We start from the raw sequence: 27,797 nt of genomic DNA, 5'->3' as shown, positions 1-27,797 counted from the left end.
GCATCATAAATAACCTAGGCTGTTACAACATGTGAGGGATATCAGTAGTAAGCTGCCTTAAGGTGTATGGATGTACATTACCATACATTTTGCCTTGGGAACATTGCTGTCCTACTGCTTACTGCCATACAGACTGTTCTGTTTGTCATTTTGATTATGATGTTTTCAGTTATGCATTGTTATGCAACAGATACATCCCATTGTGTCTACTTAAGTCTTTTCCCCCTAAAGAATGAGTACAAAGTGTAGTTAGAGGCTGCTGGGCTATACATCTGCATTACTTACTGTTGATCAATTGTTATCCTGTGGCCCAGTCTGTCTTTACTGTTGTACTACTTGGAGGCCTTGGCCTGGACAGCAACATATGTCATGCTTTCGGATTACTGTATTAAATGATATGTTTGAGAGTTGCATTAATCTGTTTGTATGTATTTCAAAGTCTAAACAACTACATGACATGCCATATACAAATGTAATAGTACACAAATAAAACTTTCTTATGTATGCAAACCCATGTGTGGTTTTATATCCTTTGACTTCTTTGTGGGTATATGTTTCAGGCAACAATTGTCTTTTGTATGGGTTACTCATACACTGTCCATTTGATAAAATGGCAACTGAAGGAATACTGGGTGTTCAGTATGGTGTGTACCCTCTAAATATGTATCTTCCTATACATATCTCTGTGTGTGTTTGTGCATACATATCTGCAAATATATGTGTGTGTTTGTGTATATGTATCTTTGGAATGTTTCTTGCTTCCACATTGTACTTTCCCAATGGTAGACAGACTGTACTGCATGATATGTTGTTGATACCAGCCTGACATCATACAGGTGGGATGGATTACTGTTAACATCTTGTGCCCATGGTGTGTTGGATCCTGAGTATGGGACTTACAGCAGTTGGTATTGCACTGAAGGGCAGATCTGTTTCACTGTGGGGGAAGGGGGTGATATCAAAATTTACAATAAGTATTTAACTTGGGCCCCCCCCCCCCATTAACAGTGCCTTTGGTCATATATGTATTTGTTATATTCTCTTTTATATCTATATCTATCTATATATATATATCTATATCTATATATATGTATATATATATATATATATATATATATATATATATATATATATATATATATATATATATATATATATATATATATATATATATATATATATATATATATATGGGTTCCTATGAAAGATCGACAACTTGAAATTTCGAAACTGACTTCACCGACAACTGAAATCACCGACAACGCAAATCACGGACGTTTCCGAGGTAAGGGATGTAAATTTGCTACTCATGCCTACCATGGTTTAGTAAGTGTGGCAGTGTTATGCTACCATGGTAGGCATGAGTAGCATTTACATCCCTTACCTCGAAAGCGTCGTGATTTATGCTGTCGGTGATTTCATTTGTCGGTGAAGCCAGTTTTGAAATTTGAAGTTGTCGATCTTGTCGTAGGAACCCATGTATATATATATGTTTATGTATATATATATATATATATGTATATATATTTATATATATATATATATATATATATATATATATATATATATATGTATGTATATATATATGGTTCTACCTGACATAAACGAAACCCCAAAATACTGACAACGCAATCACCGAAACCACATAACCGACATTACAAAAACACGAAACCCCACATGCCCGACAACGAAATAACCGGCGGTACACAAACACGAAACCTCATACACTGCACACACCTCAATCACAACAATCAACAAACAAAACACATTCCCTGTCCAAAAACCACATACACAACACAAGCACACCAAAATCCCTGCAAACCCACACTAAACCTCACATACACAACTACCTACAACCCTAACCCAAACCCTAACCCTAAGGTCCGTCACTACCGCATACTTACCTGACCCGCTCCCTTACCCTAACTCACTTATCCCACCCCTAACCCAAACACAATCACTACCGCACACTTACCTGACCCGCTCACTAACCCTAACTCACTTATCCCGCCCCTAACCCAAACACAATCACTACCGCACACTTACCTGACCCGCTCCCTAACCCTAACTCACTTAACCCACCCCTATCCCACAGACCGTCAATATCCACACTTACCTTACTCGCACCCTAACGTCCGTCACTACCGCATACTTACACAGCCTTTTCCCATGTCGGCATCCTCGGCGTCTTCTGCACTGTCGATCTTCTGGGGCCCGTCGTGTCGGTCTTCTGAACTGTCGATCTTTTGGGGCTTGCGATTTCCCTGTCGATGTTCCGGCGTGTCGTCTAACTGAGGTAGAACCATATATAGACATATATATCTATAGATGCATTTATATATATATATATATATATATATATATATATATATATATATATATATATATATACACACACACACACACACACACACACACACACACACACACACACACACACACACACACGCACATGAATCTACATGTATAAATATATTTCCTGTACTGTTGAATGACTTTTCTGAAAACATGAGGGTTATTTATATATATATATATATATATATATATATATATATATATATATATATATATATATATGACATGGCTTAGTGGTAAGTCACTTTTTTGTGTTGTGCAGAGTCCTGTGTTTGAGCCTTACAGAGGCTGTTTTTTTTCTTGCTGGGCAGAACAAGGCCGGTTGGATACAGAGTGATTAAGGCACTTTTAAGCAGTTGTAAGTTAGTTTGAGCAGGTTTGCTTGGAGGTAAGCAATGCTAACTTCCAGTTATAGTTTTTTATACTGATTTAGCTTCTCAATTGCTTAACCTGTGTAGGCATTGCTTACCCCTATGCAAACAAGTTTAAACCCTCTTACTGCTGCTTAAAAGTGCTTACTCCAGCTTAGCCCTACACTAATTTCTTTAAAAGAAATGAAAAAGTGTTGATTGGAAAGTGGTGAAAAAGGGGCACAAAGAGGGAAAGAAAGTAGGGAAAATAGCTAGGGATGTGCAGGATGGGTCTAGGGAAGGTCCATAGCTGCCCATTTTGTCTACAGCAACAGCTGTGCATATACACTGAATTTGGAGATAGATTTTGCACTCAAACCCATGAGAGAGGGGTGAGGACAACAACAATATGTTATGAAGCCAATTAGACCAGATTACATGTGTCAAGTGGATACGTGTGCAAAATGGACAGCTATGTATGGGGCAAGGATTTTTTTGGGAAGAGAGTGCCCTTTTTTTTTCAGGTGAGAGTGGGATTTTGGGGAGGGATACTAGGTATATTTGGGGAGGTAGGTTTGGTAGGATAACAGACAAGACAGACAAGACAGCATACAGGGGCAGTGTATGACACATGTGGGGGGAAAACACCTTGATGGGGAGAGATGCTTGAAAATCAGAAGTTCATGAGCCCCCTAGTGGAAGCAGTGGGATTGAGGTCCTCATCCATGGGCAGTCACCACTCCACCCTCACAGCACCGAAAGTGGCTGTACTAGGGGCTGAGTAGGAGGGACAGGCTGACCCTCTAGTTGTGACATGCAGCCCTCAAGCTGGAGTAGCAGATCTCCATTCTCCCTGTGGAGCTCGCTATGCACCACGTCCCGGACCTGGCAATGGGTGACAGTGTCCTGTCTGCACCTGCTCCCCCATCCCCTGAGGTGGTTCTACCTGATGGTGGTGCAGGACTAGCAGATGAGAAGGTCCTGGTGTAAGCCCCAGATGTGCTGGTGCCAGGTGACATGGCCAGCTGAGGTGGAACAGGTGGGTCCACTGGGACCGGCCTTTCCAAACATGCTATGGTGTTTCAATTTTACAACATATGTGGGTTAGTAATAGTCAGCACATTACAGGATTAGGTATAACAGCATGCATAGATATTCCTATTAACCCAAAGCACCAGATATGGAACAGTTGCATAGCAAACAGGCCACATGCATATATGGAACCACAGTGGCCATTACAACAGCATGCAGGTACATTGATGGTAGCATGCCACCAATGTGGCAGTATTTCAACATGCCACATGCATAGCAACAAATTTAAATATTTATCAGACAACATGACATATGTCCCAACAGAAGATTTAATGCAGCACATGCCAATTGAGTTGTGTATTTAGTTTATTGTTGCAGATATGGTGGGGGGAGAGAAAGATGTCAGTTGACAACTAGTATATTCCTGTAGTTCTCATTACTTTCCTAGTCAGTGCTGTGATGTCTACCGTACAGGCATTAGTACACTATCCTATGGCCTTGGTTTGCACAGTGGTATGGATGTAGACAACTATATACATGAACTGAGTTTTACTTGCAGTATACACCTCTTACCTGGTATACCTGTGGCGGTATTGTTTGTTAACACTATCTAACTGTTTCTACACATATTCTCAGATTCCAGGTTGATTTTATGCACATACCTTTCCTTCTCTTTTTGCACACACTTGGGGCATGTCTTGACCACACGCAGATGAACCGGGACATATTTTGACTATTGCCCTCTTAAACCTTTGGTGAATTGTACAATGACATGTTTGTTTTCATTGACATTTTCCAAATATGTACAGGCCTGACAGTCAGTTATATGACATGAAGTGCTGCCTACATGTCAGAGATTAGCACATTGATATGCCAGGCAGACAGGGTAACAGCCAGCAGATATGGGCCAATTAACTGGACATTCTGGACAATTCTGTACACTTGTGGGGTATGATTCTGTAGACAGCTTACGACCACTCCCAGGACTCGAACCATGGCTGTGTCTGCTAAAAATAAAACAGTGTCTATCACAGTTGAGTGTGCTATATATATATTGCTGTGTATCTCTTGTCTGATGTATGTTTATAAATCTCCTGTGGTTTTACAATCTGACTTTGTAATTACAACACTTTTATACCGTATTTCTTAGACAGTTTTATTATTTAGCACAGTGTGGGTGACAGTGATGAGTAATATCTTATTATTCAGAGCAACTGCAACACTAACAATGCCATACAATACCAGAGTAAATAGTACCAGTACAGGATATCAATCTTTTATTTCTAGGCACAGTTTTCTTATCTGACAGACTTGTGGGAGCAATATTTGCTAGCACTACCTGAATGTTGCCACACATATTACCAGATCCACATTAGCATCATGCACATACATCTCACTCTGTTACTGCACACACTCTTGTCGCAGCTTAACAACATGGGGGTGGAGATGGGATATACTTGGCTTATTACTCTCATAACATTTTGGTGAGTTGCTAGAGTGACAGGTTTGTTCTTATAGATGTCTGACAAATAGTTGTATTTCTCATTTGCTGCCTAAATGTCTGGGATCATCCCACTGATTTGTCAGGGGGACAGGGTGACAGGCAGCAGATATGGTCCAATGTACTGGACATTCTGAACATATCTGTACAGTTGTGAGGTATGATTCTGCATACAGCCTACTATCACTCCCAATATTTGAATCATGGCTGTGTGTGCTAAAAGTCCAACAGTTCATGTCTCAGTTGAGTGGCTATTTGGATTATGTTGTCTGTCTTTTCAATGTTTTCTGTCTAAGTCTCTCTCAGTTGTACTATATGACCTCTTGGGATTACAACAGACATATACAGACATTCCTACACATTTTATTTATGTAGCACAGTGTGGGTAACAGTGCTTAATACACCAACACTATTAAGAGATTTCATCTCTACATTACCATATGTTACCAGAGTAAACACATGCAGTCCAGCAGTTAGACCTTTATTGTCAGGCTATTATGCTTTTATTTACATGCAACCTATATGTGACTCTTCCTGCCATATTCTAGGGTATATGCAGTGCATGCCTTAAACAATACAGGTTTTATACAGGTAATTAACTTACTACTACTTTTAGATTTATTTCCTATGACAGTACATGCAAGAGTATTACTAACCTGCCTTGCATCACAACCGCTGCAATCTACAGGCATGGGCATCCTGGTTCGCAGCCCTCTCATCTGCCACTGTGAAAGACATAAGAGGAATATTTAGCCATACCTATCCATAATATAAATGAGCTGGCAATTATTAAACAGGTAGTGGACTGATACTTACACACAGCTGGGACATCCCCCATCCTCCTAGCCTTTTGGATCCACTGATCCAAGAGATCCTCCTTTCTCTGCTTCAGGACAGCATAGTGATGCCTGACTTGCTCACCAGTTCTGGGTATGCCAGTGGTACTCTTGAGGTCACAGGCGAGACGGTTCCAGGCTTCTGCTTTGTTTTGTGAACCCTGGTACTGTCCCTGCAGCAGTCTCTGGTCATGGTTTTTCACAAAGAGTCCTGCCATGACTCTGGACTCCAGGATGCCCCAGCACTGCACCCTCTCCCATACCAGTCATGGTGCCTACAAGAGGAAGCTGCAACCAGTTATGAGATGTATTCCCACCTAGTTGGGATTAAATAGGGCTGATTACCCACACTTTGCCATGATTGGATGGTTTTAAAAATGTTAAGCTATGGGAAAAACCTGCTTAACTCAGCTTGGCATTGCTTAAAGGGGTATACCGATGGGCAAACTGATTTAGCTGGCCTACACATTGCTTACACCTACTAAGCTGGGCTGTGCAATGCTTAGCGTTGTTTAATTTTTAATTGGCATACTATTTGCTGCTTGGCATTGATTTATTATTCATTACATGTTATATATATGTTCGGTATCCATATTTCATGTGTACATAGACTATATGGGGTTCTTGTATTTATTAGGGGATTTCAACACTTTATTAAAATATCACCTCACATCTGGGCATAATGCACTACTCCAGTTCACATATTTATGTTATGTAGTAGGTAATGCAACATATAACTGTATATAGATTCCTTTCACATGTTCAGTTTGATTTTCCTATAGTGCGGATCTGTTTGGTGATACCTCAATCTTATGTACTACTGTGTTGGCTTAGTGTTTAACTACTGTCACTGTAGTATACAGGATCATGGGTTCAAGACCTGCAAAGGCTGTTTATTTTGTTTCTGGCAAGAACAGTGCCTGTTGCATACAGATTGATTATGGCACTTTTAAGCAGTTATAAGCGGGTTTGCGTGGATTTGCGTGAAGGTAAGCAATGCTAACCTCTGGTTAAATATGCTACAGAGAGTTAGTTTCAATATTGCTTAACCTGTGTGCACATTGCTTACTCACATGCAAACGGGCTTAAACCTGCTTACTACTGCTTAAATGTGCTTACTCTTGCTTAATACTGCTTACTCCCGCTTACCCCCACACTAATTTAGACAGTTATGTAAAATGGTTCTTGGGAAAGTGTTGCATTTGGAAACACTATGGATTTATCATTCATTACACATTGTATGTTCAATTTGTATCCCTGATTCATGTGTACATATACTGTATGGGGTACTTGTGATTATCTGTGGATTTTACAACATTATGACAATGACACCTTACATATGCATTTAATGCAGTACTCCAGTTCACAAATATTTATTTATTAGGTTCTGCAACAAAAAATAATTGTTCATAAAGTGATTTGACATGGAAAATGGAATGTACTGGAGTGAGACTCAAACCAGGTATGACTGCTTGTAAGGCAAAGGCCCTGCCCCTACACTATTGTAGTACTGCTTAATTTGCATATATCTTGATTTTTATCCTCTTGTACTATTTAAGCTGCCATAAACATAGGTAAGCAATGGGCAAACCCGTGCACCTACAGTTAAATTTTATCTGTTTGATTAAAAAAAAGCTTTTTTATATATTAACTATTGCTCTTATAAACTTGGGGGATGTTGCTGGGGGTATCAAACACCTATGAGTGATCTCGCTCATTCTTATTGTTGACCTGCTGTTCTTGCTTGCAGGGGCATGTATATTCTGAGAGCTCTGCTCTCAGCCACGCCCCCTGCACTCGTACAGGCTCCATGTCCGTTTAGGAGCTCAGGCAGTGCGCCTTCATTAATATGCCTGGCTCACTGCCGTTCTCCTCCTAAATGGCAGCTTCTGTGCAGGACTAAGCAAGCCCTGCATGGATGAATAGTGAATCTGGGGGAATATGTCAGCAACCACTCAAGTTACAAACATACGGTCAGCAGCATTTTATTCATCTAGTTGAGAGCTTTCACATGACACTACAAAGTTATGTATGTGTTACTTGGCTGTTGAGATTAGAAAAATATGAAAAATTATATCTATGCAAATTAATATCATAAAAACAACAGTTAATATCTATTTATCTGCACTACATGGAAGTCAAATATTAATGCAGTTGAGTTTGTCACTTTGTGAGCTTTAACATGAATTTTTTAAAAACCTGCATGTAGCATGGTTTTAGAATTATTGATGCAAATATGAATAAGCAATATTTGACAGCTAGAGGCATAAGTAGGAGTTAACTACAGATGCACCTGAAGGAATCACTCAGATGTAATGAGTTAAATCATTGAGAATGAAGTAAGAAAATAATGACATACATTTCATTTGTGGATGTTGTACACTTAAGAAAATTCATGGTAATGCAAAACTGTTATTCTATCAATATTCTAGGTTTGTAAGGGCAATGTTTAAACATTGACCCTATTTTTGTTGCTTTATACTTGCATTAATTATGGCTTTGGCAGATTTCTTGCTCTAAGAGGTTGAGAAGTATGCTAACTATTACAACACATACATAGATCTGTGTTCTTACTGTTCTATATTTCTGAGATGTTTTGTATGACCTAAGACTACATGTGGAAACATTGCAAACTGAGTGCACAGTATAACTATCTGTATAGAAACTTAATAACCATCCATATGTTTTCTCACAATCAATCCCAACAGCAATCAGTATATCCATGGGAAATCCTTAATTCTACAACACATACATCTAACACAAAACAAAGGTGTAATATATAATCGTATGTGTTCCATCATGGACACAGCCATATAATTGTGCTCACTTGCTTGCACTGTTAAAGTTAAACATCAAAATATGCTCAATAAGAGACTTGTGTTTTTACATAGCAATCACTTCTAATCAGTATAGCACTGTTAGTGTACCAGCCCCAGATGACATTAAGGAGAAATGTGCCTATGCAGGCCTCCCAAGCTGTGTTCCCTACATCCCTTAAAGATGTCATTTACTATAAGTTCACATGCAGTCTTGTTAAAATCAGACTTGGTGTAATGGTGCCTGCATTAAAAACTGTGTTCTGTAGTCTGTGCACTTAAGTAGGGTTCAGTTCTCACTGTAGTAGCAGTGTGTGTGTGTGTGTGTGTGTGTGTGTGTGTGTGTGTGTGTGTGTGTGTGTGTGTGTGTGTGTGTGTGTGTGGCTGTGTGTGTCTCTATAAAGAAGAGTAGGAGTGTGTATCCAACACTGCCTTGGAAAATGGCATGGTGTTTGCATTATTTTTGAGCTTGCAAAAACATCCATGTCTAGCAGTCTTCCAACCTTTTGCCTCCCACAGGGCCTGGTGATGTCATCTACTATAAGATCACCTGCATCGCTGTCAAAGTTAGACTTGTGCCGTGGTGTGTCTGCAATGTACTATGATTTCTAGTCTGTAAGTTTACACAGGGCAAGGTTCTAATCTCACTGTAGCCAACTTGTTGTGAGTCTGTCTCCATGAAGAAGAGTGGGAGTGTGTATTCAACACTTCCTTACCAGATGTCATGGTTTATGCAGTGTTTTTGTTCTAGCAAAATCATCCATTTGTAGCAGCCGTACAACCTCTTATCCCCACTGCATTCCTCGTGTAGCCAGACTTGTGTTGTGGCACATATGTTAAGTATTGAGTTCTGTAGTCTGTAAAGTTAAATAGGTAGGGGTTCTAATATCACTCCAGTCAACTTTGTGTATGAGTTGTTGTTGGACATTATACAGAGCATCCTACTGGAAACTGTCCTCATTTATTTAACAGATACTGCTGATGTCATCAGCTATATCAGATTATTGGATATTTATTCTTCACAACAGGTCATGGGCACACACTGGCCTGGCAGACAGGTAGATGTCACCCCATGCAATATAAGACACCAGTGACATTCCTTTTATTGAATGCACAAACATCATGGTATCTCTTTGCAATGGTGATGAACAAGTTGACAAATGAGATCACACAAGAGTCCCCATGGACTATGATGTTTACGGATGATAATGTGATCTCTGTTGACAGTAGGGAACAAGTTTAAGAGACTCTGGAGAGGTGAAGTTATGCTGTACAAAGGAGACTAATGAACAGCATAAGGAGTAAGACATAATATATGTGTGTGAATGAGAGGGAAGATAGAGCAATGGTGAGACTGCAAGAAGTAGAGTTGGTGAAGGTGTATGATTTTAAATACTTGGGAGCAAAAGTTCACAGTAACAGTGAGTGTGGAAGGGAGTTAAAGAAGACAATGCATGCAGGATGGAGTGGTTGTTGAAGAGTGTTAGGAGTGATTTTTGACAGACAGGTACCAACAACACTGAAAGGGAAGGTCTATAAGATTGTAGTGAGAATAACTATGTTATATGATTTGGAGACAGTGGCACTGACAAACTTCAGGAGTCATAAAGGAGCTGAGGATGGACAGGATTAGTAATCAGTACATTAGAGAGTCAGCTCAGGTTGTACAGATTGAGACAAGGCCAGAGAGGTGAGATTGCATTGCTTTGGACATGTGCTTAGAAGGGATGCTGAGTATATTTGGAGATGGACTGTAAGGATGGAGCTGGCAGATAAGAGGAAAAGATGAAGGCCTAAGATAAGGTTCATGGTGACCAAGGACATGCAAGTGGTTGGTGTGACAAATCAAGATGCGGAGGAAAGGAGGAACTGTAAGCGCATGATGTGCAGTGGTGACCTATGATGGTAGTAGCCAAAACAATAAGAAGATTAAGATGACACCTGTTTTTGGAGAAATCCCATCTGTACACTTGTGGCAGGAGTGTACAGTAGGAGAATCTATTTGAAGGTTAGTGTTTCTGGACTCATTGTGAGCATTAACAGTGTTTCTTTGCATTACTTGCTCTGTTCTGGTTTATGTGCAGAGGTCTTAACATTTTTTCCTCATACATATAGAAATGCCAATGCACTTATTTTCCAGTGCAATCAGCTGCTGGTATGTAGCAGAGCATATCCTCAACAGCTCTAACTAGCCTTCATACCTACTATTACATAACAAGCAGCAATTAAACTACTTACCAATCAATTACAGAATTATAAATCCACTTATGAAGGACCTCCTAATGTACACCCCATAAGTTAGTCCCCTAAAAATACCACTCATATTGCATATACCCCTCCTTTTAGCATTCTCTATGCAGATACCAGATTCAGACTTCCCATCCTCACCTATCAGTTTCCTCTGTTTCTCTTGCAAGCCTATTTGACATGATTTCTTTTACTCAGTCCATATAATGCCTCACCTGGATAATTATAGGAGGACAAACTCATTTGCATAAACATAACTGGATTTTGCAAACTGAAATACCATGGAAGAAATAGTGCACCATCCAACAAGGGTCTGTAATATGTCAGACCTGCTCCTCAACAATGTGAGTGAACAATGTAATTTCACATGTCTAGTGCCTGCACTGTTAATCCAACCACAAAACAGTATGTGTAGAATTTGGAATACTTAATGACCTCCCTAAAGGAGGACTCAGGTTCAAAAACATCATCCAAGGTGAGTACACCCGCCTAAGGGATGGTATAATCAACTTCCAAACTTAGCTTTTCACAAAGGACATTGACATCTGTACTAGGTTACACCCTGATGCCCTGTCTACACATCTACACAGATATATTCACACAGCCATTCCTGATATGCTCAAAGACAGATTCTCCAGGAAATACAATCCATACTGGTGGATGTCTGTCATTACCACATTCTACAGTAAGTGAAAGTGCTGTTTACAAATACAACATGTATAAAACAGTCCTGGAAGGCAACTCACCTCAGTGTACCCAAAGCAATGAGACACCTTGAAAAAACCTCACATAGCAACTACTTAATTACTTTGCCATTTTTGTCCCTGTAGCGCGATCTTGGAGTTGGTATATTTAAGAAGGGGGTGGTGTGTGTTATGTTTTAAGTGTTTTTTTTTTCTTTTTTTTTTTTTTGAGTTTGTAAGCTTTCACTTACGTGGGGCTGATAAATTATCATTTACTTTTCTAAGCATTCAATGATTTAATATAGACCCAATATCTGTATTATTTCACATATTGTGCTTATTTAGCATCACACAAACATGTTGCCTGTGTTTGCATGATGATAAGCAGTGAACATAATTTTCAAATGTTGCAAAGTGTAACATTCTGCATTCTCAGTATCTCTTACAACTGTAATTGACAGGAAAACACATTATAAATTGGTGTTTGTCTGCATTACACATGGCTGGCATTCAGACTGAAGTTTTGAGATTTCATTCTCAAAGATGGGGTGTGCAGGAGTCCAAATTATTTGTTGGACTGCTAGTGGATGATTATGGCCCCCCGACTTTTGCAGGAACACTGTCATGGATAAGATTAAAAACTGGATGCATGGAATAGTTTGGCCTGGGATTTGTCCACTTTTACTGGTATCCCCCCGCATTGGCAAACAGTGTAGAAATCACTATCAAGACCTCAGGACAAGTATTAGGGATATCCATGATTGTTGGCTTGAAGAATGTAGGACTGATGGCACTCCACAGATGTGTGAGTATCACTTACAGGTTCTGCTTGAATGATGAAGCACCTGCATCTGTTTCTGAGTGATGATCTTAATACATTTTATTATTTCCCACAGCTAATGTGGAGATAGCACTAAATGTGCAAGCCTTTGAGGGGAAGACTGTGAAGGATGAGAGATGCAAGTGTTATGTACAGTTCAAAACAGTACTGTTATTTTAGCATTAGGAGTAAATGCAGCTTATTGTGCTAAACACTTGTATCACTTTGAGTATGCATTTGTCCATTTTAACACAATATTATGCATGAGTTAGTATGTTTAGTAAAACAACAAAACCAAAGTCCAGTATTACAGAGTAGACTGGGGTTGTCATTTAGAAAACCAAACTATACAGTAATGTTTAAGTTGACATAAATAGTGCAATGCAAATTATGACCTATTCAGCAGGGACACCAAGAGCATGCTGCAGATTGCTATCATTATACCAGCGAACCTGTATCTATACAAGTGTAAAAGGAAAGAGTACTGGCATTATACCATATTCCAAATAGAAAGTACACTATTACATTAGCCACTGCTTGTGAGTTCAAATAACACACTCCCCAAATTTTAAGGCAACTCTTTATAATAATGTTTTAGCTTATCAGCGATAAAACTGAGAAGTGTTACATATCATAATGATAGCAGTGGAAGACCTCTGTACCTGTGCCTCAGATGGCCTGCTGTCAGATGTAAACATTGTACATGCAGCATGCATATGGTCAATATGTGCAACAATGTATGATTGCTGGATGCAATCTGATCTGCAGTATAGTGTGTCTGTTTTAGGAACAGGGTAGTATTCAGTGTAATAAAGGTATAGTTCATTATTTGTGGAAAGCTTTGTATATTATCTGTGCATTTACTAATGTCCTTTATTTTTCTCTCACCCCACCCCTTTTCTTCTTTTTTTTTATGGTTATCATTATATTATGTATCTAATCATATTTTCCATTATAATCATTATTTTCTATTACTCACGTTTTGTTTTTTATGTAAATGTTACTTTGTACATTATTTTGTGTCATGTTCATTAATTATTGGATTTTAATTTTATTTGTTATTACTACAGTACTGTAGGGTAGGACAGCTCCACCTGGAATGCCTACACACCTTCCACCAGATACAGCACCAAGGTCCAGCACTTCTAGACTGCAGCCTGGCCGCATCTCCTCTGCTGCTTCTGCCCTACCTGCATCATCAGGTAGTTCTGCCCCAGACAATAGGCCTGTTTTCCCTCTGGGAGCAGAGACGGGGGGGGGGTGATTTTGTCACCCATGCTGAACTGACAGGTTTGGTGCATAGGATTTTGTGCCACACAATTGGTGCTAGCTACGCAGAGTGGAGACACTGCTCTCTGTCTTCATACTTAATGACACAAGGAGACACAGATGTCAGACACAGTAGCCATTGGCACAGTGAGGTGACAGTGATGACAGTCCATTAGGAGGTGAGTTGATTCTGTCACCAAATATGATGTCCAAAAGCTAGCGATTCCAAACCCTCACCCCAACCAAGGTGTCCCCTCCTCTTGTGTCCTTCACTGACCCTGTCCTTGTCTTGTATGTTGTGTCTGTCTGCAAATGCTTCCTCACCTACCCAACTTGCCTTCCCCAGATTGCGTATGTCCTGCCCCCAACATTCCACTCAATCTTTAAAAAGAAAAAGGGTAGCTGTACCTAAAAAAAAATCATCCCATACATAGCTATCCATTTTGCAGATCTGTCTACTTGACACACCTAATTTGGTCCAATTGACTTCACAACATAGTTATGTTGTTTCCATCCCTCTCTCTGGAGGTGACAGTCCAAATATAGATAAAATGTGTACATGTGCTCAGTTGTTACTGTTGAAGAAATGGAGAGCTATGGTTCTTCCCTACACCCTTCCTGTGCATTCCTACCTTTCTTTGACTTTGTTTTCCCCCTGCTTGCTCCCCATTTCACCACTTTCCTAGCATCACCTTTAAAACCCAGAAAACACCTTGGAATCCTGGACACTGCAGCATTGTGCTCTAAATTGCACACCCTCATCTGCACCAGACCTTGCTGCACAAGTTAAGTATCAATTTATAAAGTGCAATTCTCAGTAATTCCCCTTTAAATACAATGTTTTCCTGCCAATTGCACTTACTGAGAGTGTGCAATGTCTGGATTTTGATACATTTGAAAAAGGTGAATGCCGTTTACCATCCCACAAACCTATTATTGTGCAATGCTAAGCAGAATTCAACTTTGTCCAATATATCACCAAAAATACTCAACCAATACAATTTCACAGTTACTCTCTTACAGTACCACTTTATTTGGATAAGCTTCAATGTTACACAATGATAAGAAAAGATTGCATACCCTGGAGTAGAACTCAGGACCATCTAGCACTTAACCCATGTCGCTATAAGGGTAGTGACATGATCAATGTAATTTTAGTAGTCATTGCTAACTTCATGGTATGAGCATAGCACAGCACAACTAACTGGTTTTGTGCAATGCACAGTGTTCTGCAGTGATATTAATTAAAAGCATCCGGTTTCCATTTTTAAATGTCTGGGTCATCAGAAAGCATCACCAAGTATCATGGCACATTGTGCATATTGGGAAAAATAAAGGAGAAAAGCCAAAATATAGATAAATATCTACCTCTGGCACGTTTAACAGGGTTTTGGCTTATATTTTTGCAATGTTCCCCATGAAATGTGTGATTTTCAGAGAATCATTTGGGATGGATGTAAATAATTATGAATGGCATTTACATTTAGGAAATCATACTCCTCAGAACATGCATGATGGGGGCAGACCACGTACATGGACTCATTATCCATATTCTTCTATGAGGTTTCACAGCTAATACAACTTGGATGCACCAGGAAACCTCATTTAGGCATGATGCAAATCATGAATATGCATTGCAAGCTGCCAACAACACTTCTTGGCCATGTACATGGATACACTCCATGTAGGATCTACACCGAGCCTACATGGAGTTTATTGAATACAGGGGTATGTTCCTAAAACATCTAGTTCTGCAACAAAGACAAAAGTTGTTGATCCTAGATCTTATGCTCACCAGTGTACATGGAATGAGAGAATTTCAGGAATGAAAGTAAAGTTATATCAATATCACCTCACAGACAAGTCATCAAAATATGGAAAACAGATTTTCAAGGTAAGTCAGTACCATAATGCAGTTTTATCACAAACCTAAACATTAGATGGTAGAAATGCCTTGAAGAATTACAGTGCCAGATCTGCAGTGTTTTATTTCACAGAAGAGTACCAGTCACCCAAATCTGATGCACAGACCCGATACTGAAAATGTTTTGGGATAGGATCAGGTGGCTGACTACCTTCTCTTTCACTTCTGGGAAAAGACAGAGCTCCAATATAATCAGACCTCTGAGCTCCTGGAGAGACTTGAGAGAGTTTCAAATAGACTTTTGCTCAAGTGCGTTCCATTCATGAAACACAGAGCAATAATAATTCTCACTGAGCATGGACAAAAATGTATGTGTCATAGGATTTATTGTCATTATCTGCTGGCTTGTAATTCAAGATTCTTATATGCAAATGTTTTTTTTTTCTGCTTTAGATACCTGACAATTTGGCTTGGCCATACCATATTCTTCGATGAATAACTGTTTTAACTTCAGAACTGCACTGACTCAATGTTAAGATTATGCAATAAACCCAGCAGATTTCCCAGTGCTACAATCTGCAATAGGTAAAGGGATCCTCCTTTGTCCTCTTGAATATAAACATATCTTTTACTTCCCTTTTTCTGCAAAAGTTTACCACACTTTTCAAACTCTGATTAATAAAAACATGCAAAACTGATTGTTTGCCCACATTTAAACATCACCAGTACTTTCTCTCTAAAGCTTCTTCTCAGTCTGTCAAAGAAATAGCTGACTTTGTCAATGAAATTCTCATATTCAGATTTAAATAACTTGGCCTTTTCCCCATTAGACTGATACCTACATATCAGCAAGCTGTAATAGGATGCATTTTTAAGTCATAATGGGACCTGTGTAACACATCTTTCTTGCAATAATCTGTAATAAGATAGCCATGACTGTTTATTTAAAGACCCTGTGATTTCTGACAACTACCACACATGTATTAAAATGCAGTAACTGTATTTCTTTGTGAAAAAAAGACAAACTTCATTTATGGTACATGGAGTTGCTTAAGATTGTTAACACTACTGGCTCAATGCATTTCCAATGTCTGAATGATGATCACAGAAATCTGCATATGCCTTAATACATTCCTATGCCATGGAAACTGTATTTTGTATTGTAGCAAATAGTGATTGCATTATGTGTATTTCCAAGCAGCATTTGTCTCATCCTGCTTAATGTAACAGTTTAATACTGACTTATCTGAAACATTATATACAGGTTTATGCTTTGTGTAGAGTGGCATGCTAACAATTCATTCAAAAATGTAATTTTCCAATTATTCAACAAGATTAACCCATCCCCATATATCTCCAGATACTGCATGAACCACATTTAAACAACCTTACTTCTGCTTTTCTCTCTTTTACTTTCTACTTGACATTCAAGTGAAATACACATAAGCTGAATGAAAGTTTCATTAAATCAAAGGTTAGTAACCTTTTGTATAGATTTGCATTACAGTCTACACTTAACAACACCTGCATGTAATACACTCTGAGCAGCATGAACTAGTGTTTTGTTTTGTTTTTTTTCTGTGTGTGAAGTTGGTTTGGTTATGGCCATAACATGTTCCTATCAGTTACAAAGTAGAGAGCACTGGAGTGCAATACTTCACTTGCCCATGTTGATTTAGCCAGTGAGTTATCACATATTTTAGCAATATCTAGTATGGTAGTAAACCTTTGTTATATTTTCCTTTGGTCCTACATCTGCATTGGTTGTTCAGCATGTGGGTACCCTTTGAGACATTGTGCATGACCACAGCACTTTCAGAGATATTGCATTGCACGCAGACAGGTGACAAAAACCTTGACATGATCCCCCTGTCACAACTATTCCACTTGGCATGGAAGATGTCATGATACTCTTCATAGATTAACATAACAGAGAAATGGCAATGCAGCAGCATGGTTTATCCACATCCAGTAGTACATTTAGTCTGCACATTTGTTGACTCGATCTGTAGCATGATTTAGACCAACATTCCTCACTATGTATCTATGTATTGCCCAAAATATTGATAATGCAATACGTATTGCCTGATGCATAATATGCTAATTATGCTTAGGTAATGGGCTATATGTATATTATCACCCTGATTAGAGAACAGACATTCTCCAACAAGGTGCTAATATACAGATAAAACCAAAGGTCATTAAATCATAACAGCATATTAAGCTGTTGTGAAGTTTGAACAACAACAAAAAAGCATAGCATGTGTAAGACATGCATTGCATATGCATCTGCCCCAGTCTGTGTTACTTTCCGAGCAAGTACAGAATGCAACACTAAATGACATGAGCCATGTGTGCTGCACTGTTATTTCTAAACTGTGTGCCATCCTGGCTGACAGTGCCATCACTAATGATAATGAGTACCGGATACATCTGCATCAGTTGTTCAGTATGAGAGAACCCTTTGAAACCATAGTAAGCCCACATCCCTTTTTGCATATGCAGGTAATTTCTTTCTGACAGGTGTATGAAACATATGTTCATATGTAATGCATTTTATGCAAACAATGCAGAGGCTTTGTGACAGCTGCCCATACCACTTGTTCACATTGCAGGGTGCAATGGAACAGGCTATCAAACAACAGCTTTGGTTTTCACCATGTCTCCCCCTAGGTTTTTGCTGTCCTATTGGAAGAGTCTATTACAAGGCATCTTTCATCAAGACAACATCAGCAGTGAATTTAGTATATCAATAGATGAGTTGCTAGCACCTTTACATTATTGTGCAGCTGATAAAAAACAGTTACTGTACTTAGAAAATAAAAATCCAGTAATAATACACTCAATAGCTTCATCATGGGAAGGTAGTATATATGTGGTATGGATCCATCTGGAATGACTGAAACTGATGGATGTGATTGCCAAGATATCCTTGAATACTTTTTCAATTTATAGCTGACTGGGGATTTATAGTGCTGAGACAGTGACATGTGAAGTGAGGCAATACATGTGAGGAAAACATATGTCTTAGGTCAGTTTGATATTTTCATGCAAGTTGTTCACACTGTGCATTGTTTTCATTCATGTTGTCATGTATGGAAGTATGGACCCAGCTACAGCAAACTTATGTACTGGTTATACACATCTATATGGCCTGACTTGCACAGATAGTGCAGATGTCAAACACTGGATTGTTATGTACTAATGTACCATGTGGTTGTGCAAAACACACATAGTGTAAAGTCACATAGGTGCTATAGCAGAAAAAATTGTGCATGACCACACTACTTTCAGAGATATTATATTGCATGCAGACAGGTGACAAAAGCGTGGCATGATCCCCCTGCCACAACTATTCCACTTGGCATGGAAGATGTCATGGTACTCTTCATAGATTAACATAACAGAGGTAATGGCAATGCAGCAGCATGGTTTATCCAAATCCAGTGGTACATTTAGTCTGTAAATTTGTTAACTTGATCTGTAGCATGATTTAGACCAACATTCCTCACTATGTATCTATGTATTGCCCAAAATATTGATAATGCAATACATATTGCCTGATGTATAATATGCTAATTATGCTTAGGTAATGGGCTATATGTATATTATCACCCTGATTAGAGAACAGACATTCGCCGACACGGTGCTACTATACAGATAAAACCAAAGCTCATTAAGTCACAACAGCATATTAAGCTGTTGTGAAGTTTGAACAACAACAAAAAAGCAAAGCATGTGTAAGACATGCATTGCATATGCTTCTGCCACAGTCTGTGTTACTTTCATAGCAACCACAAAATGCAACAGTAAATGACATGAGCCATGTGTGCTGCACTGCCATTTCTAAACTGTGTGTCATCCTGGCTGACAGTGCCATCACTAATGATAATGAGTACTGGATATGCATGGTACCCTGCTTCCAGTTATGATATCATGTGTCATGTCATAGGTGAGGAGCATTCTGTTTTCAGTGTATGTGTGTACATCACCCCAGAGTTATCTTTGCAGCTCCATTGTCCATTGATGAGACTAAACCTGCTTGTGCAAATGACCATTTTTGACAGTGTAACCTAATGCTCTTTCCCTTTACATATTTTATGATTGCAAATTGGTATGATCATCCACAGTTATAATGTGCAAACAACATGCTGGACACATCAAATTCCTCAAAGCTTGCATGCGCTTCTTCACTGCATCTGTTTTACTTTGGATCTAGGCATCATCTTCTCACTTCAGATTGTATCACTTGAATTGCCTTCATTTCTTTTATGGTTTCACTTTTCTATTTATGCCAACCATCTTTGTTGTGCACTCTGGGTTTGTACTATTTATACTGAGCTCTGATTAAACACTTCATGTGTTTTATTCAACCACTGCATGTATTATGCACACTTCTGAGTTGGCAGACCCAGATATTTATGAGAATCCCCATATACTGCACACAAGTAGGGAGCTGAAGGGATGAAGCATCTTCTCCTTGAGGTAGCCCAGGTCCTGTGAATGAGTGGGGTCTCAATACCAAAATGGCAGCATTGATTTTAGTTACTTTCATTATCAGCCATACTACCATAAGTAATTTTTACTGAATGATGTGACACTTGTAGAAGTTATAAAAAAGTGGAAATTATATGCAATTGTGCAGAAAGCAGTAGCTTGTGTAGGAAGAATATGTTTACCATTCTGTATGTTGATAAACTGGAGTCCAGATGCAGATTTGCTGTATCCAGGACTGTATATAAGCTTCTGAGGCCCCCAAGCCTTTCAGTGTTGAGGGAAGCCTTCTAGCTTATCAGTGGGAGCAGTAATCACTAGGTAACCTATCTACCACAATATGAGTGGTTTCTGGCCCAGAAATTGTAGTTTATTGGCTGTTTGAGCACTTTTTTCCAACTCCTTCAACTTTCTGGTTTAAAAGCCTGCATTATGCTTGTTTCCCACCTTTTCCTGTAACTAGTCTAGTCCCGATACAGATTTGCTGTATCATAGGTTTATAGGTATGTACTAGGCTAACGGCCCTGGGGCCTTTACAAGCGTAGCCATAGGATTACCCTAGTATAGTGCCACCGACCTTAGTTCCCAGTGCCTCTGTCAATTAGAGCCACTGGAGTTATCCCCGGGGTAATTTTTTTGATTCACATCCACTCATCAAGATTTCTCTTGAAGAGGGTCAGTGAGGTGCTCTGTTTGACATTTATGGGAAGTCTGTTCCATAACATGAGCAGTCTCTGGGTTATGAACCTGTCCCTCCAGCATGTTCTGTTAATTGTGGTAATGAGGTTGAGGTCTCTGGAGCATGTGGTGTGGAGGGATTGGGATTTCTTTATATGTAGCATTTCTAACAGAGGTGGCTCACTTCATGGCACCCATGCAAATGGAGAATAGTTGCATGACCACAGAATCATACACCAATGCACTGTAGGACATGTACACAAATGCATGGATCTCGCCATACCCAATAAAACCAAGATGCTCTCCTCCAAAAAAAGGAAGCCAATCTGGTGGTCCCCTGCCATAAACAAACTCTACAACAGAAGGAGGAAACTGATGTGGAATAAAGTGAAGTCCCAAGACTGGAAAAACTCCCTTATCAGCCTAAACAAAAAGTTGAGATCCCTCATCAAATTCTCTAAAGCTAGCTATGAAAACAGAATTGTAGCAGATAGTAAAGACAACCTCAAGGCCTGCTATAGTTATGTAAAGAACTTCCATGGCAATACCCAGATTTGCTCTGAGCTACTGCACAATGGTACCTCCTATACCGAGCCAACAGATATTGCCAATATACTGGCAGACAGATTCAGTGCCGACTTTACCCCTCCCCCCAAAGAATCAATCACAATACCAGTAGATTGCCAGGCACCCAGTATTACTGCTGCACATGTTAAAACAGCACTGTCCAAGGCCAAGAATACAGCTTCTATGGGATCTGACAATATCCCTGGCTGTATTCTACATGAACTACAGAGTGAACTGGCACCTCATGTGTGTGCCCTGTTCAGTCACAGCCTCACTTCAGGCTTTGTCCCTACCGAATGGCACACTGCTATAGTCATTCCTCTCCACAAAGGAGGAGGGACTATAGACCCTGGGAACTATCACCCCATTAGCCTGACAAGTCTGATATGCAAAGCTATGGAACGGATTATCATGGACCTTATAAACAAGACTATAGGGAATCCGCAAACTCCGGATCCCACACAGTTTGGTTTTGTGAAGGGTAGATCATGTCTGCTCAACTTGGTTGACTTCTTTGAGTCAGTCACCAGAGCTGTGGATAAAGGTAAGGTGATTCATACAGCCTACCTTGATCTGGCCAAGGATTTGATGCCATTCCCCATTCAGGAATAATAGAAAAACTCACTAAATTTGGCATCAACCCCTATATCACTAGATGAGTTGCAAACTGGCTCACAGCTAGAATCCACACTGTGAAAGTAGCTGACTCCAAGTCAGACAGCTTACCAGTCACGAGTGGAGTCCCACAGGGATCGGTCCTGGGTACTCTTCTGTTTGGTATCTACTTCTCAGATGTCCAGTCCATCACAAAGGGACTCTGGATGACAAAGTTCACAGACGATTGCAATTTGGGAGCCATTATTGACCCCAAAGTGATACTGACATCCTACAGAAAGGCCTCACGGAGACCAAAGACTGGTGTCAGAACCATGGCCTTAAGCTCAATGCCAAAAAATGTGTCATCATCTCCTTTGGGAAAAACCCAGTTCCCATGAACTACCACATCAATGGTAATCCACTGAACACAGAAGGTGTTATAAGAGATCTGTGAACACAGGTTGACAGCAGCCTCTCTTTTGACCACCACACTGTCACTGTAGTCATAAAATTCTTCTATGTGGCACATCTCATTACTAAGGGTTTTGTATCCGGGAAGAAAGAGGTCATTGTCTCCCTTTATTCTTCCCTCATTAGGCCAATAATCAAGTACAATGCTCCATTTGGCATGTACCCCACTAGACACCTGCAACAACTGGAGAGGCCACAAAAATACTTCACAAAGAGGATTGTAGGCCTTAAACAATTGCCCTATATGGACAGACTCAAAAACTCCAACTATTCTTTGTCTCATATCACCTACTTAGAGGTGATTTCTGTTTGACTTTCAAAGCCATGTCTGTCCCAGATCTGCTAGAAATGCTACATCTAAAGAAATCCCAATATCTCCGCACCACACACTCCAGAGACCTCAACCTCATTACCACAATTAACAGAACATGCTGGAGGGACAGGTTCATAACCAAGAGACTGCCCATGCTATGGAATAGACTTCCCATACATGTTAAACAGAGCACCTCACTGGCCCTCTTCAAGAGAAATCTTGATGAGTGGATGGGAAATAGAAAATTCACCCAGGGGATCACTCCAGTGGCTCTATTCGACAGAGGCACTGGAAACTAAGGTTGGGTGGCACAATGCCAGGGTAATCCTATGGGCTAGGCTTTAAAGGCTCCAGACCTATTAGCCTAGTACACACCTATGAATCTATGAACCCATAATGACCGAATAAGTCTATAAACCCTTTGGTATGTTACTAGGCAAGCCCTACACTCTTCTTTGAGGTTCCACTCCACACAGCACATGTCAAGGATGTAGTGTAGTTTGTCCTGTGAACTCTGCAATGATAGACAATTCCTCGATTAGTTAAGTTTGATAATCTCTAACTTTAACAGAATTTCCAACTGCACTACAGCCTGTTGGAATGTGTAATGCTCTCATGCTCAATCGTGCCACTGCTTTCAAGCAATTGGACTAATACTAAATAGCTTCTCTTGGGTCAGATTCATTAACACCAACCGTAAGTGTGCACAATCTGTATTCAAAAACATCGCTAACATACTCTTGTGCTGTCTAGTCAATCAGAAAGATTACACTAAGTGTACATGTAGTCTACATTTTCTGGTAATGTTTATGAATCCCCCAAAATATTTAAGGCTCTGAGAAAATCAGTGGTAAAACTAAAATTAGGAGGAAGAAGGTATGAGTTTTGCTTGTGTTATCTGTTTACTCAGAACAATGTACACTTAGTTTACACTTAGTGTAGGCAATAAGGAATCTCAGAGACAGTTTCTGTCTTACATTTTTGTGCTTCTTCTGGTCATGGCTGAATTAGACTTGTGGATTAGTCTTATACATACACACACACACACACACATATATATATATATATATATATATATATATATATATACATACACACACACACACACACACACACACACACACACACACACACACACATACAGATATATATATATATATATATATATATATATATATATATATATATATATATATATATATATATATATATATATATATATATATATATTAATGAACCACAAGCTATTCTTGTTCATAGGTTCATAGGTTCATAGGTTCATACTAGGCTATCTGCCCGAGGGCATTTATAAGCCTAGCCCATTGTTTTGTGGCTTACGCCACCCCTTTAGTATGGGGAACTATACCCATTATTTTGCTGTGCCTCTGTCGAGCAGTGACACTGAGGTAATCCCTGGGGTATATCTGCGATCTCCCATCCATTGGTCAAGATTTCTCTTGAACAAGGCCAGGTGCTCTGCCTCACATGTACCGGGATTTTGTTCCACAGCATAGGGAGTCTTTGGGTGATGAATCTATCCCTCCAGCATGTCCTATTAATAGCCGTGTCGAGGTTTAAGTCTCCGCCCTTGTGGCTCTGATGGATCTAGATTTTTTGAGGTGAAGCATATTCATCAAATCTGGGTTTGACATGGCCTTGTATGTTAGGCAAAGGTCACCTCTGAGCAAGCGGTGGCGACTGAATAGAGCTGGAGTTCTTTCAGTCGGGCAGCATAGGACAGATTTTTGAGACCCTTTATCCTTTTGGTGAGGAACTTTTGTGGCCTCTCCAGCTGCTGCAAGTGTCGGGTCAGATACATTCGAATGGGGCATTGTACTCAATCATTGGTCTGATGAGTGATGAGTAAAGGGAGACTATGACCTCCCTTGATCTAGATGAGAATCCCTTCATGATAAGGTGGGCAATGTAGAAGGTCTTCCTGACTACTTTAGCTACATGGGTGTCGAATGACAGACTACTATCAACCTGGGTCCCCAGGTCCCTGATAACTTCTTCTGTGCTCAGTGGATTGCCACCTATTTGGTAGCTAGGGGTAACCTTGTTTTTCCCGAAGGGTATGACTATGCATTTTTGGCATTTAACTTTAGGCCGTGGCTCTGGCACCAGTTATCCGTTTCTGTGAGACCCTTCTGAAGGATATCTGTGTCAGATGTGTTTTCTACTATGGCCCAGTTTGCAGTCATCTGCAAACTTTGTCAGCCATAACCCTCCTGTGTTTGCTTGTACTTGGAAAAGTAGATGCCAAACAAGAGTGGGCCCAGGACTGAGCCCTGTGGGACACCACTTGTGACAGGCTTTGAGTCTGACATGGCGCCAGCAACTCTGACCCTGTGGGTTCTGTCACTCAGCCAGTTTGCAACCCATCTTGTGATGTATGGGTTAACATTTAAGCTGTTGAGTTTTTCAATGATACCCGAGTAGGGTATTGTATCGAAGGCCTTAGCCAGATCGAGGTAGGCTGTATGGACTGCCTTTCCCTCATCAATGGCTTTGGTGACTGTTTCAAAAGTCAACCAAGTTTAAAAGGCATGATCTGCCTTTGACAAAGCCAAACTGGGTTGGATCCAAAGTCTGCAAATTCCCTATGTCTTTATTTATGAGGTCCATTATGATCCTCTCCATGGCTTTGCAGATAAGGCTTGTCAAGCTAATGGGCGGTAATTTCCAGGGTCGGTGGAGGCACCGCCTTTGTGAAGTGGGACCACAGTTGCAGTGCGCCACTCCTGGGTGCGTATCCAGAGGTAAGACTTTGATTAAACAGCTGTCCTAGCTGTGGGTTTAATTCCTCATTGAGTTCGTGGAGCACACAGCCGGGGACACCATCAGGTCCCATGGATGCTGTGTTTTTGCTTTGGAGAGCAGTTCTCACTTGGGCTGGAGATGTTTGGGGGCTGCAATCGTTTGGTATAGATATCTCTCCTTTTGGGGAGGGGAGAAGTTTGCACTGAACCTGTCAGCCAGTATGTTGGCAATGTCTGTAGGATCAGTAATCTTCACATCATTTTGAACTAGTTCTGAGCATATCTGGGAGTTTCCTCCTAGGTTTCTAACATAGCTAAAGAAGGCCTTATGATTGTCTTTTGAGTCTTTAGCTATTTTTCTCTCGAAATTTGCTTTGGATGATTTTATGAGAGCTCTTAGTTTTTACTTATAGTGATCAAGGGTGTCTTACCTTTTAAGGATTTTGCTCTATCTTGTAGTAGCTTCCTCCTTTTGTTGTAGAGTTTGTTTATGGCTGGGGTACACCAGACTGGGCGCTTGCCTTTGGTACAAAGAGTCTTTGTTTTGCTTGGGATTGCCTTATCCATGCAGTCCTGCAGGTGCTGGTAGAAGGCATTTGTAAGTGATTCAGCGGCTTGAGTACTGTTTTCCGCCGGTTCGGGGCCTTTAAGGAGACCACACTAGTCTTTAGAAGTGTGAAGTCGGCTTTTGAGAAGTTCTTTACTGTGGTCTTTTTATTTCAGGTGGGGGTGGGATGAGGACCTCCAGCGAGATTAGTTTGTGATCTGATCTCACCAGTGAGGGGTATACTTCCAGTGTTGAACATTGTGCTCCCATGTTCGTGATGATGAGATCAAGTATGTTATCTCCTCTTGTGGGGATGGTGACTAGTTGTTCCATGGCATTTGAGTTTATGAATTCCAGGAACTTTTGGGCTAGGGTGTTTGGGCTTGAGTAGTGTTCCCAGTCTATATTAGGGTAATTGAAGTCACCTAGTATGATGGTGTTTGGTGATACATTTATCCCTCTAGTGTTTTCAGGAAGGCCATGTGAGGTTCCTGAGTTTGTGAGGGTGGCCTGTAACATGCTACAATTTGCAGAGCAGTCTTGCCTACGGTTAATTGCACCTGGATGGTCTCCGATGCATCATGCGTTGCCACCAGTCTTGAGGTGTGGGTGTCCTTGATGAATATGGATACCCTCCTCCTTTCTTGGTATTGTCCGGATTTTGGGGCGGAGCATGATATGAGGTAAAACCTGATAGCGCTGGGGTGCTCTCGGGAGCCTTGAACCAGGTTTCTGTCACAGCACAGACATCGATGTTCTCCATACTGAGAAGGGCCTCGAGTGCGTGCATTTTGAGATTTAGACTTCTGGCATTGAGCAGCATTACCCTTAGTTTTTTCCTTTTTGTGTTCTAGGGTGGTAGGTTTAGAATTTGAGCCTTGCCTAAAAAGGCACTATGGGGTGGCAAGAGCCTTTGCCAATATCCGGAATCCCAGGGTGACAGGTGCAAGCCGTCCCTTGAAGCAGCGTGGCTTGTCCAGCATGTCATCCCAGGCAGACAGATACTGGATCCCCTTTGAATGACACCAGTGTTTAAGCCAATTGTTAAAGCTGATCATCTTATCTCTATATTGTGGCATCATTCTTGGTGAAGGTAGGATACTGCTCAAGGTCAGGGTCATACCTGCCTGGGCTACATAATCAGAGAGCTCCTCAATGTCTCTTTTCATGTAGTCCAAGGAGGTACGTCTCAGGTCGTTTACACCAGCGTGGACAATGACTGAGTCATATTTGTACCTGCTGTTGAGAGACCTGAGTGCTTGCGTTATGTGGCGGATTCTAGCCCGACAGACAGCTTACTGTGACCTTCTCCTTACTCAGTCTGGTGAGCGGGACGTCAGTGTGTCTGACTATGGAGTCACCAATGACTAGTGTGTCTGGCATTGTGTTTGGCCTTAAGGGCTGTGACTGTTTGACACTCTGACTGTGAGGTCTATGCGTTGCAGGTGTTGTATTCTGAGGTGGTGGTTGTTTGGGTGTATGCTTTGGTGGCCTCTGCTGTTTTGGTAGATTTTTGATCAGAGCCTCCGAGTATGTCTTTGTGTGTTTATGTGTATGATTTGAGGTTGTAATGGTACTATGTGAGACTGGGTCTA

This window comes from Protopterus annectens, chromosome 5.part0 (assembly GCF_019279795.1).
Source record: "Protopterus annectens isolate FY-2018-M chromosome 5.part0, PAN1.0, whole genome shotgun sequence".
Taxonomy (NCBI): Eukaryota; Metazoa; Chordata; order Ceratodontiformes; family Protopteridae; genus Protopterus; species Protopterus annectens.
Note: the sequence above shows the minus strand (reverse complement) of the source record.